Consider the following 12,258-nt stretch of genomic DNA (forward strand, 5'->3'; position numbering starts at 1 on the left):
TAGAGTAAGGATGAAACAGGGTAGGCTGATTTCCATTTCGGTGAATTTGGAAAGGGGTTCCAAAAAAGGCATTACAGACTATTAAACCCAAAAGGTTTCGGTGCAATTCAGGGCGTTGTGAGTGGTCGTTTGAAAAATTTGTTCTTGTCCTTTGTTTCTGAAAAGTCTTTGTGCTTGTCATGCCTCTTTGATGTGGAGCACAATTTACTGGGTGAATGCCATACACAAATACAGCTCGTACATTCGCACAAGGCTCCGACGGGTGCAGACAGACGAGATGCCGGGGCTTCTCTGAGTCTGTTTGTTCTGTGAATTGAAAGAACGCAGTTTGTTTTTGCCGTACTATAATGTGAGAAACTTGAAATGGAGTTTTGAAGTCTACTTTTAGGCAGTCCTGGACTTGAAGACATTGATCCTCAAGCTAGAAACGCTTATATGAACTGATTCCTTTTTTGCCATGTGTAGAAGCTATGTCAGAGGACTTGATAGGTTGACCCTACAACTTAAAATATCTAATTTTTTTTTTGGCATCTCACTTTCTTAACATGGCTTGGACGTCTAGAAACATTTCCTCTTTTTGTGGCTCTTTGATATGCTTAACAGTGATAAAAGAAGTGTCCGTCTACCCAGGTCTGCAAAGTTCAAAATGCAATACCTACAGTGGTCAAATCTAACCTGGCTTTTGTGTGTCTGTACGATTGTGAAGTTATTCTGAACTGGAAGTGCAAGAGAGCAAATTCAATTAAAAGCTAGCTGTGTGGCTGAGGGTGTACCCCACCTCTCACCCACTTTCAGCAGCTCCAGATCACCATCCTCTGCAGAGGGAAGCTTTGGTTTCCAGGGCTTTTAGTGGTGTGGTGTGGAATTATTTAATTCATACCCGAGTGTTTTGTGAATGAATCTACCCATAAAATGGAGCAGACTAAGTAGCCGTTTGGGGACATTGATTTTAATAATAAGTGTACTAATGAAAATCCTGAATATACACCTACTCATGCGCAGGTTGCATTCATCATTTTAACCCCAGCTATTTCCCTGACATTTTTAGGTCTACAACACTTTATTGAATACACTTCACTTATACGAGTAAACCTCAAAAGAGGTTTAGAATAACAAGTTCTGCATTTGGCCCTCTGCTTCTGAAAAGCATCAGAAAATGTGCTTTTGATGAATCAAGGCTGGAGTATTTTTATTTATTATTTTTTTCATCCTACTGACCTGATTTTACTTAGTGGTGTGTCTCCCACCCCCTCAACGCTGCATCCATTTTATCTGTGAGGCCATTGCCCAGTTCAGGGTGGCCCAATCTATTTTCTCCTCTCTTCTCTGCTCCATTCAGCCCAGCTCAGTGTTATTACAGTGGTATATAAGCCCACTTTACAACAATATCGCTTGGAGAAAATGATTCATGAAATGGTTTTGGAAATTCTAACGAACCCGGGAGATGTTCCAGTGTTAGCATAGTGGGAAATAAGTAGTTATAACCCACACACACACACACACACACCCTCCCCCCCACCCACAAAGCTGCCTAAAGTAGTTTAGGTGATCAATTTTTCCCGTCCTCTTGTCCGCAGTTCAGTAAAACAACTCCTCACCGATTTCAGATAAGGCCCAGTGAGAAGCCATGCAGTAGTCATTCCTCCTCAATTACGCTGTGAGGAAACGGTATTTTTCAAAACCTTCTGCTGCACTAAGTGAGCAGATAACAGAGAGCATGCACCCTCCACACACACACAAAACAAAGCAAAGGCTCTGGTCCCATCCTGACAGGCCTTATCGAGCAACTTTTAAGGGCCGCAGAAATAAATTGTTCCCTTAAAGCAACATTTCCAGCCTCTAGCGTTCACCGTAGAATCAGGTGTGTCGCGCAAATTCTGTCTGTGTGTAATTAATTCAGAATGCCACGCAGAACTACTGTTGCATCGATTGACAAATTGTGACCCCAGTGGAGAAGCCAGTGCATGTGTTATTGATCGGAAAATAGGTGTGGGACTGTAAGTGTGGCACATAGTGCTAATGGTAAAGAGACAGAGTAAACTGTCGTAGCATTCTCTTTTATTCCTTCATGCCAAAGAGCACCACAGTAATGACACTGATTTTAGCTGCAGTGTACTGTATAATGTAAGTAAAAATGCTCACTTGAACCCAGATGTGGACTTCTGTGCATGGGCGGTGATATAGGCAGGAGATGCTGTTTATCCATTTTCCCAACTGGCAGTTGTTGATATGTCAGCAGTATCACTGGTTTCATTCGTTGTGGCAAGGCCGTCAACTCTGTTAACCTTTTATTTAGTGTCATTAGTCTTTATAAGGAACCTTCAACTAGCTGCTACATTAACTATGCTCATTGTGTGTTAGATTTAACTAAAGACGCTACTGTCAAAAACAAGATTACTGAAAGAAACTGACCTGAAAGCAACATTTTAAATGAAAATAATTTTTACTAGTAAAGAGACGCTAACCATGTTTTTACTTGAATGGCCCTTCGTTGTTGACCCTTGACACTTGAAGTTGTTTCTCACATATTCTTAACCTTTTAACATAATGTTCTGTCATGCCAGCAACACCAATGACATCAAATCAAAGGACAGATATTCTTTTTAAAATATCTATATCGTTAAATAGTCAATTTAGTTTGAATTGTGCTCTCACTCTTCAATAGTGTTTAACAATGGGAGTTGAACATGTATTTTTTTTTTAGATACAAAGGAAAGTAAAACTAACATTAATTAAAAATAATAATTTAAATGGGTATTGAATTGCCTGATTTTTGTTTAATGTGAATGATTTTTAAAAATTTTCAAGCATTGTCATGGCTGGAAAATGTTGGGACATGTGTTTTTTATTGTCCCAACTGTATTTTGAGAATTACCTTTACAGTCTAACAGCATTTCAACGTATGTATGTCGAAAAATACTGTCAGTACGACTGATAGCTAATCAGAGCCAATAAACAGAATGTTACGGGAGGTTCTAATTAAGCAATATTACCCCAGAGGGTGTGCTTTAACAGAGTTTGCTCAAATTACGTTTAATTACTGTTCACACACAGGACGGCCATCTTGGTAACTCAACTATGGGTAGTGAGGATTCTCTGACTTTCCAAGTAGGCAGTCCGACTTCTGGGGGTGGTCCAGTTGAAAATTCTGACTTGGAACTCGGAAATTCTGACTTCCGAGTACAAATGGAACTCACCAAGAGAACAGAAAAACACATACACAAATCTGAAAGACTGTGACAGCTGGATTGAGAACCTTGGAATTTTTTTTCAGTTGAGTCAGCCACAAGTTGTGTCCACAGTGAATCAGAATACTTTATTAATCCTTCAAGGAACTTGTTTCATTGATGTTGCTCCCATAAAGTCACAGTTCCAAGGTAACAAGTCCAAAACAAATAGAATAAAAGAGCAAGATAAAATAAAAAGAAGACATATGACCATTTTATTTGACAAACTGCACACATAAAGCAGGATTAAAAGTGAACAAGGACAATGTTATACTTGCATAAACTAAATAATATGTAATATATAAAACCTCACATGCAGGTACTCTATACACTGATTAACTCTAATATAAAAAGCTTAGTCTCAATCCTACCCACAGAAAGACACTACCATTTTTCTCTAAGATATAAATGGACTGAGGCTAAATTAGAGCAATTTGCATCTAATGTGAACCATTAATGAAATTTCAACATTTCCACGTCTGACTTTTTTCTCTTTGTCCTGGCTGGAATAAAATCCACAACAGAGCTGTAATGTGCAAGTAATGTGTTTGGCAAATGGGCTTCATTATTCAAGGGGAACACATAATAAAGAGGCACAGAATCTTGCAGTAGTGGTGGCGCAAAATGTGCTTGGAAGAAAATTGATTCGACCGGTAATTTTATGTGGCCCTCAAAAGGTGTTGATGTTTAAAATGAATGAAATAATAAAGAGGCAGGATGGACGGAAGTTACGGCGGCAGAGGAAAAAAAAAAGTAGACTCACCACTGTCATAAAAAAAATGTCAAAGGAGCAGAGTGAACTGAAATGATCAGGAACAAAGGAACAAAACAGACAGTAGTTTTCAAATATATGGCTATAAAGGACAGAGTTTAGGCTGAATCCATATCATCCAGCTGTGTTAGCCAGGCTACATCAGGTGTGCCCACTCTTTTTTGACCTTTGGTTTTTTGGGGATTTTTTTTGGTACAAAAAAGAAAAATTGTTGCACGGCACTTTTAGCACCTTTTTTAGTCATTCCCAATCTAGCCAGAGGTATTGAACACCCCTGAGTTACATCATCAATTTTAATTCCAGACCAATAGAGAGATAGTAGATTGGCATGGAATCACCTAGATACCTTTTTAAGGACTCAAATTTTAGAGCGAAGGCGGAGCATTATATGAGAATATTGTTTCTAATCAAGCTGAGCCAGCACCTCCCTCTTTTACCAAATAGCATGTTAACTGTTGCCAGTACCTATAGTGACTGCATGTAAAAAGAAAAACAAACAGGAAACTGTTCCACCGTGAAATTTCAGAATATTTGGTTGAAATAAAATAGGTGCACTATAGTTTAGTCAAATTCAGATGCTTTTGTTAGAGTAGATTAGATTAACTTTGTTTAGCTGAGCTAACCAGCTGTTCTAGCTATAAATCTAGCCTGCTGACATGAGCATGGTATCGACCACTCCGTCTACCGCTGTGCGACAAGGCTTAACCGCATTAATAAAAACGTCGAAGGCTTCCTTGAAATCCCTCATCTAGAGAAAACTGCATTCAGAGAGAAAGTTCAACCATCAGAATTAGATTTTTATCTATTTTCACTGCAGGAGTCCATTTTTATCAGTTGTTCACCACCACATGGGATTTTTAATATCCCTCTTCAACTATGGCTGAGGAACGTTAAAGGGACAGTAAATGGGAGCCTGGTGTCCATTTGCTTATGTGAAAATGTCGTTTGGTTTAGAGAGAGAGAAATAGAGAGATAGATGTGGGAGGAAAGAGAGAGTGAGACAGAGTGAAACATACAGTTAAAGCTGAAGATAAGTCCCTCTTAACATTTCAGAGGCATTTGCAGTCCAGATTCAATCTGAACCACAACTCAATTCATCAGTTCGCAGACCATGCAGAGCATATAAAACATGTTTGATATTTACAGCCACCTACAGGGTCCTGAACCGTCATGTGTTGTTTGAAGTGTTACAAAGACTGCAGATAGCCCAGCGCCTATACGGCAAATAGAGGCTGGCATACATCCAGAGTTGCTCTGATTGATACATTCTGTATCGCAGTGAGTCCAATGATGAGGCCTTCTTCCTCAAAGTGAAGTCTCACATGACAAAAATTTAAGAGCATTATGAGATATTGCAAGACTTTACGAGAGTTGTGGTTCATTCATAAAATGCCTTTCAATGGAAACTTGTACAAAGCATAACTGTATTTTATAAACATTTCTGAAATATTGTTTTATTTTGCCAAGAACTCAAAACACAGCTAAAATAAACCCTTGAGATGCAATGGCTTGGTATCGGCGGAATTAGTCATTAGGTTTTTGATACAAAGCATTAAAAAAAAAAATCTGTTTGGTTTTTCCATCTTTTAATCTTCTTATTCTCACAACTTAAACTTGCCCAGAGTTAGGCGAGGAGAGACAGATGTGAAAAGGACAGACCTCAGTAACATCATCATGGGCAGCAGCAGGAGGAGGACAGAGTGAATGCACATTGTAACCTGAGGGGTCGAAAGGAATAACACCATAACAGTAGAGCACACACACACACACACCTCTTGTGAACCTGCATCCTACATGTAGGGAAGAGAAGTGAGCTTCTCATGCTGAATAGATAAAGCGAGAAGTTGCTTGAACGCCAGTTTCTAAAGTGCTTGTAGGAATAAGAGCACAGATTTAAGTGGCAAGATTAAATGAAATCCAAATCTCATCTTATTTTTTCCCCTATCTTTTTAGTGTCAGACATTTTTCTTGAATGGTGTGGTGCAGACTCGTATTACATGCTCATTTCTAGTTCCAGTGGTTAAGAGGTTAAATAAGGTGTGCTTTCAGAGATGTCTTCTGTTGACAGTATCTAAGGTTGCTTTAGGGCTAATCTAATTGCTGGGGAAAGTGCTGAGCATTAGGTTAGAGAACCATTTGCCATTCATACAGCGTGGATGTCTCAGGTTAACGTCTATGGTAGTGATAAAAATAATTTTTATAACAAAATGGTATTTATTGTTCACTGCAAATGAATGTCTGTTGATGTCTAGCGCTTTTTGGGCTTTTATTGTAAATCACATTTTGCCGTCTGCTCTTAAAAGGAGATGTATAAATAGAACTGACTTCCTTAGTTATGTTTGCATGATGCAATTGTTTTTATAAATAATTTGTTGCTCTTTTAGATTACTTAAATCCCTCTTGTTACCCACCCACGAAATGGCAGAAAGTTGCTCTGGTGTCGAACCATAAATTGTATATAAATATGGACAATGGCGGCAGTATTTTCCCAGGGATATAAACCATACCATCTTTTGGGGCTCTTTACGGAATGGTTGGGATGGCAACTTGTAGTTGCCATTGTGTCACATCCTGTTTCTATAGCATCAAATAACTAACACTTTACACTTGTACATGTACCAACATTATTCCGCATCTCATCTTCTACTACAGCTAATCACCAATCACCAATCAACCTAAGGAGCATGTCTTTGGAGTCAACATTATATTTACCACTTAAAATTACTGAAACTATCTGTGAAAAAAAATTTATTTGATGTGAGTTTCAGTCCAGCCCCAGTCCCATCTACTAGCATGGAGGAGGTGGAGTTTATGACATATACAGCAGCCAGTCACCAGAGGGAGCTCTACTTGCTTTAGCTTCTTTTTAGAGGAGCAGTTCCACTGTCCATCTTTATACAATTTATGAGTCGAACCACTGGAAGCTCATTGTGCTCCACCACGGTCTGCCTGGCCAGTCAAATCATTTAGTTGTTGTTAATGTGGAGACGGACAGAAGAGTAAATGCGACACAGTCATGCACATCGTCTTTGATTACAACAAATTTGCTCTGATTGGTTGTAGGACCATTCAAGTTTTTTTTTTTTTTTTTTTTGGATCAGTTTGAACACGGCCCATAATGAAATCCAAATGACATTTGAGTCCAACACTGACATTTCATCCCCCTGTGTGTCCAGTCTTCCTTCTGTTTAGCTAATTGAATGAAATTTAACTGATGTTAATCATTTCTTAGAGTCATTATGTGGCAGGAAACAGAAGTTAATGGCGGTTAGTGCCCATTTGCAATAGGAGACATTTTGGAAGATTTATACTAAAGAGAACAGTTTCAGGAATGTGAGAATTTATGACATTTTTGTTTTTAGGCTGGTTTATACTAAGTGATTGTACTGTGATTTTAACTTTAATTTTACTAGTCTTGACTAGAAATCAAACAGTACTTGTAAACAGGGAAAATGCACTTAGTGTTGTCCTGAAGAGAATGCATTTCCAATGGACCACAAGCATGTGCCTCTTTGGTAGTGTTGCGGGTTGTGTCATGGTATTGGTGGTCACAGGTCTAGGTCTCATAGGCGCAGAAAGGCAAGCCAAAGAATAGTAACACCACAAAACCCTTCCTAAAACCAAAAAAAATAATTTCTGCATAGATACAAGGAACAGACTGAGCTTAATCAGTGACACTGGGATGTGAAATGTTAACAAATAAATTATTCAAAGAGACACATTTATTTTTATTCTGTATTTTGAATTCAATAAGCAGGGAACTCTCCATGTTGAAGGGAGGAAAAAAAAAACATTAAGTTTTAGTTTATACATTAAAAAATTATTGTTTTAGTTGCTTTTTTTCATTCTGCAGACTAGACTGCTTTTCATACGTGTATATGATACAGTATGCACAAGTCGGTAACTGAGATTTTGGGTCACTTGCATCTTGGCTCGGAAATTGCTTCCAAACATTCCAAGCTCACATTAATAACACTACCGCAAACTGTGGATTCTGCTTAACAGGAGTGCACTTTGTGTTGTCTCTATGTAATCTGAAGCGTGTGTCAGAGTTTCCACGGACGTGAGAGCTTGCCAGCATGTCAGTAGGATGTCGATGTATTGACTTTGCTAACCCAGATACTGGAGTAATGCTCCATTAAACTAATTGTTTCAGAAGTGGTGGGAACTCTCAGAGGACGTGCCACACCAATTAAAAATGCATACACACACGAGTATTCACCTACATGCAAGTAAAACGTCGATGAGCGCTAGCTTTCCAGTGTGTCATGTGCGATCTATTAATATATATATATTTTAAAAGAGTGGTTGAAGCGATATGGCAGCAGATGCATTGCTATTGATCCCTTCTGTTAACCTTTACCACTCAGCCACCCACCCTCCCACCTCCAACCATCTAAATCCCAGATATGAGAGCCGTGCAAAGAGTACTCATACATTATGTGACTACATGCATGAGCAAAGTTGTTGAGCATTAGTGCAAACTCACATTAAAATCCATAACAGAACTTGTACCTACAGTCTAGCTTTCTAATATCCTCCTCTGTACATACGTACGAGTTGCAATTTGGTGTATTTTCTAGTGTCTAACCTTGTCGCTGTCAACCTGTAATCACAGTAAAGAACACCCCAGTTATCGTTTTGTCTCTTGGGTGCCATCACATTAAAAGTTCCAGGAGACATTCTGAGTGTTGCACGTGAAGAGTGAAATTATGGGGAAGTAACTGCATAGGCAGACGAGGTTGTTTAGAAATATTGGGAAGGGAATATACGATTTAACCTTCATGCAGCACTTAAGCACTATAAGACTGAATAGAGTTTTATGCTTTTGTGGTTATTAAGCACATGGTTCAGTGGATTTTAATGTGTCATAAGTGAAGGACACAAAATAAATCACTTAACTGGAATTTATATTTATTTTTTATAGTTTCCAGATAGTAGGGTGATTTTGTACCGATCCTGTTTTGGTCAATTTAGCTACTGTCAATTGAACTCAGTTAACTAAGGAAAGATGTGAACTTTGTGACAAATAGAGTGAGTATTGTGGATACACTTTGATTAATAGGTTTTGTGGTAGTCATTGCAAAATATGCTGAAGGGTAGACTATAGAAGGCTGTTCCTGACCACAATAATAAAACAAATCCTTGGTGTCAGCTTTTGTCAGGTTTTGGTGTATTGAGAAAAGCCCACCACCATAAGACTGCAGGGTTCTAAAGGTTTCTAGATAAAAGAAAATCTGAAAAATGGGGTGAAGTTCATTAAACCAATAAGTTATGTAACCAGGAGAAAGATCTTAAACATAATTCTGATGCAGACAAAGAGATTAGAAGGAATGCGTACACATCTTCTGGTCTTAATCTAAAAGTGTGAAGAGAATGTTTGTATGTAACTCAACCAGTATGCAAAGCAAACACGACTGAACATCAACGCCTCCAAAACAAAAGTGAGCTTGTGTTTAGGAGCATCTCCTTTATCTTGGAAAGACCAGAATGCAGAGCATTATAAAAATTATTGCTGCAGGTCAAGAAGTCACAGACACACACACACACGCACGCACACACACACACACACACATATATATTTTTTCTTTTACGAAAGGTTTTGTCCAGAACCACTCCGTTGAGAACTAATAATGCTCTTACAAAGATCGGCCGTATTACACGTAAAGACAAATGACCATGATGCTGCAAGTTCACTGAGAATCACATCGCCAAAGCTTGACAAATTTTCTTTCACGTGTCTTGGTTCATTTTTATTATGCATATGTGCTGACATAAAGAAGCACAGTGTGGTAGCACTGATGCTGATGATGAGTTCGAATCCATCTGGCGTCCGAAGCCTTTCTGTGTGTCTTGAAAGTCAAGTGAAACGTATTCAGGTGATACTACTTTAAAAGACAAATGATAAAATGTGTCAGTTGTGAACTGATACAGCCGTTAACTTTGCTGAAGTTTGTTTTCAGCTCCACGTAGTTGTCTGCTTTGCATGTTTGCTGGAATCAACTCAGCCCTTGACTTCGCATAACACGTAGTCTCAATAAAGCTGCCCATTGGCATACTAATAAATGCTTGGTCTTACTGTTCAATATTTAGTGAATGCATGGGGCTGTTGGAGCATTGTTTGGTACTCTGACAAGTGTTCACTCAGACATTTCACTTAGCAGCCTATGTACACACAAGGAGCCATTGTATAAAATGTAATGTACCCTTGAGGTTGTACTGTCCTCATCATTATGAGTGCTTTGGTAGTACATCTGTCTTCTACTGCTAATCTCAGTTACCAGTGAATAACAGACAGTCCTCAGTGGTGTTATCCCCTTTAGTAATGCACCTGTTGTACAAAAGTACATACATATAAGGAATGGCATTGCAAATTCCAGAAGGATTCACATATTTTGTAGCACATCGATGTGCATGATTATTTTATGAGGCACGGATATTTGGTGAATGCTTAAAATACATCTTTGGTGTTATGTGCTTAGAGTCTGAATGCTTAAGTAGTTTTGTTCTTCTACTGGAGAGGGTCACTATAATGGACCAGACCTTCAGAGAGCATTCATTCGTTTCACCACTTCAGACAGACTTGAGACTCGGGAGCATTAGCCACTATGTTTTATTAAAAATATGAATCAGTTTTAACTGGACATCACAGTGAGTACTCTGTAACCATTTGCCATTGTCAGCAAAGAAACTCCAGGATTCATATGTATTTCTCTGCGCTAGTTTCAGAAGACAATTGGTCATTACCACAAACCGTAACTGAACAGACTGCAACCTGAGGAACAGCAATTCTGTAGGCTGTATATGTCAGACTGAATCAGTTAACAGTGACATGTTTGATGGGGGTTAACTCTCTTTTTAGTCACGCTTTGGCTAAAGACATTAACTCTTAGCTTGAAGTGCTGCTCATCCCCCAGTAAATGAGGTTCTCCTTGGGGTTCTCTTCTTACACAGCAAGGGCTGAAACTATCCTGAAGTGAATTTACCCATGCTTAAAGAACAGGACAGTCGTGGCAAATGGTTCACTGTGGGCTCAAACTGACTATCACAGAAAGATAATGCTCCATATTCTGCAGGGCCAAGCCAAATGATTGTCTGCAATGTGCGATAATGAACTGTGTGACAAATCAAGCTTGGAAAGAATCGCTAGGCCGAAGAATGCCGTTTCACTACGAAATTACATGTGTCTATTATCACAAGTATTGTTAATAATTACCTAACATGTGTAGTTATAGTTTCTTCTGTAGCTGCTGATGACATTTATGTTTTTGTTTTGTTTTTTTAATTGACCCCATTAGATTCGTGAGATTTGAGACTGGAAAGGTTAAAGTGGCCACAGTGTTTCCACTCGAGGTTAAATACAGCAGACATGTATGATGGGGCGCTTTTATGCTGCCGCAGCTACAGTTTTCACTTGGCAAAATTAAGCGCTACAGCTGCGGCCTGGTGAAGCAATTACAAGACCCCTTCTGGCTTTATAGAGGAGCGGCGCTGATAGCTAAATGGTTTTCTATAGGAATCCCTGAGGAAATAATCATTAAGAAATAGCACTCAATCTATCTGTGATGCAGTGGGAGATATACTCTCTCTGTGTGTCTGTCTCAGGAGGCAGTAGTACATCTGATACAGTTGAAGGGGCTCCTTAAGCACATAATATAAGCTGCTAATATGCTCCTGTAATGGAGGTAGGCTGCTGCTGCTGATGTTGGAATGGGGAAAAAAGCCTTCAATCATGCCTTTCCTTTCACTGTTGACCAAGAATTTCTACATCTTTTGGGAAACAGAGATGAGAGGGGATATGGGAGGGGGATTCTTGTGTCCCGAAGGAAGCTCTGATGAATCTGAAGTAGATTAGTCCACCCTGTAGAAGTTGCTTCTTTTATTGATTCACCAAACTGCTTATCTCAGAAATTCAAATGAATTTGCACATAGCTAAATTCATTCAATTTGCACGGTTATAGTACGCTTCAAACTGAAACATATGTTCCCCCGAGAAATTTCCTTATTTTATTTATTCCGAAAATGGTCCAAGATTGTAATTTTATTTTATTTCTTTAAATCTATGCTCAACATCTGAGGTGTTCTGGATAAAGCATGAGTGTCACATGTGTCAACATGCTCAGCCTGCTGAGAGATGAGACGGTTGCCTTGCAATTGGCCCTGATTAAGCAACACCACCAGAAGCAATACAGCTTCAATGAGGGAAATATTTCTGGGATGACAGGGTCATAACATTTCTGCCCTTTAAATGCACATTCC

General features: G+C 39.0%; 1 protein-coding gene across 1 annotated transcript in view; it reads left to right on the plus strand.

Annotated features, from left to right (window-relative positions):
- The window catches only part of brinp2 (bone morphogenetic protein/retinoic acid inducible neural-specific 2), a 200,546-nt gene that overhangs the window by 64,960 nt on the left and 123,328 nt on the right, over positions 1–12,258 (plus strand). The gene's annotated exons all lie outside the window — the stretch shown is intronic.

Source organism: Mugil cephalus, chromosome 7 (assembly GCF_022458985.1).
Source record: "Mugil cephalus isolate CIBA_MC_2020 chromosome 7, CIBA_Mcephalus_1.1, whole genome shotgun sequence".
NCBI classification, from domain to species: domain Eukaryota; kingdom Metazoa; phylum Chordata; class Actinopteri; order Mugiliformes; family Mugilidae; genus Mugil; species Mugil cephalus.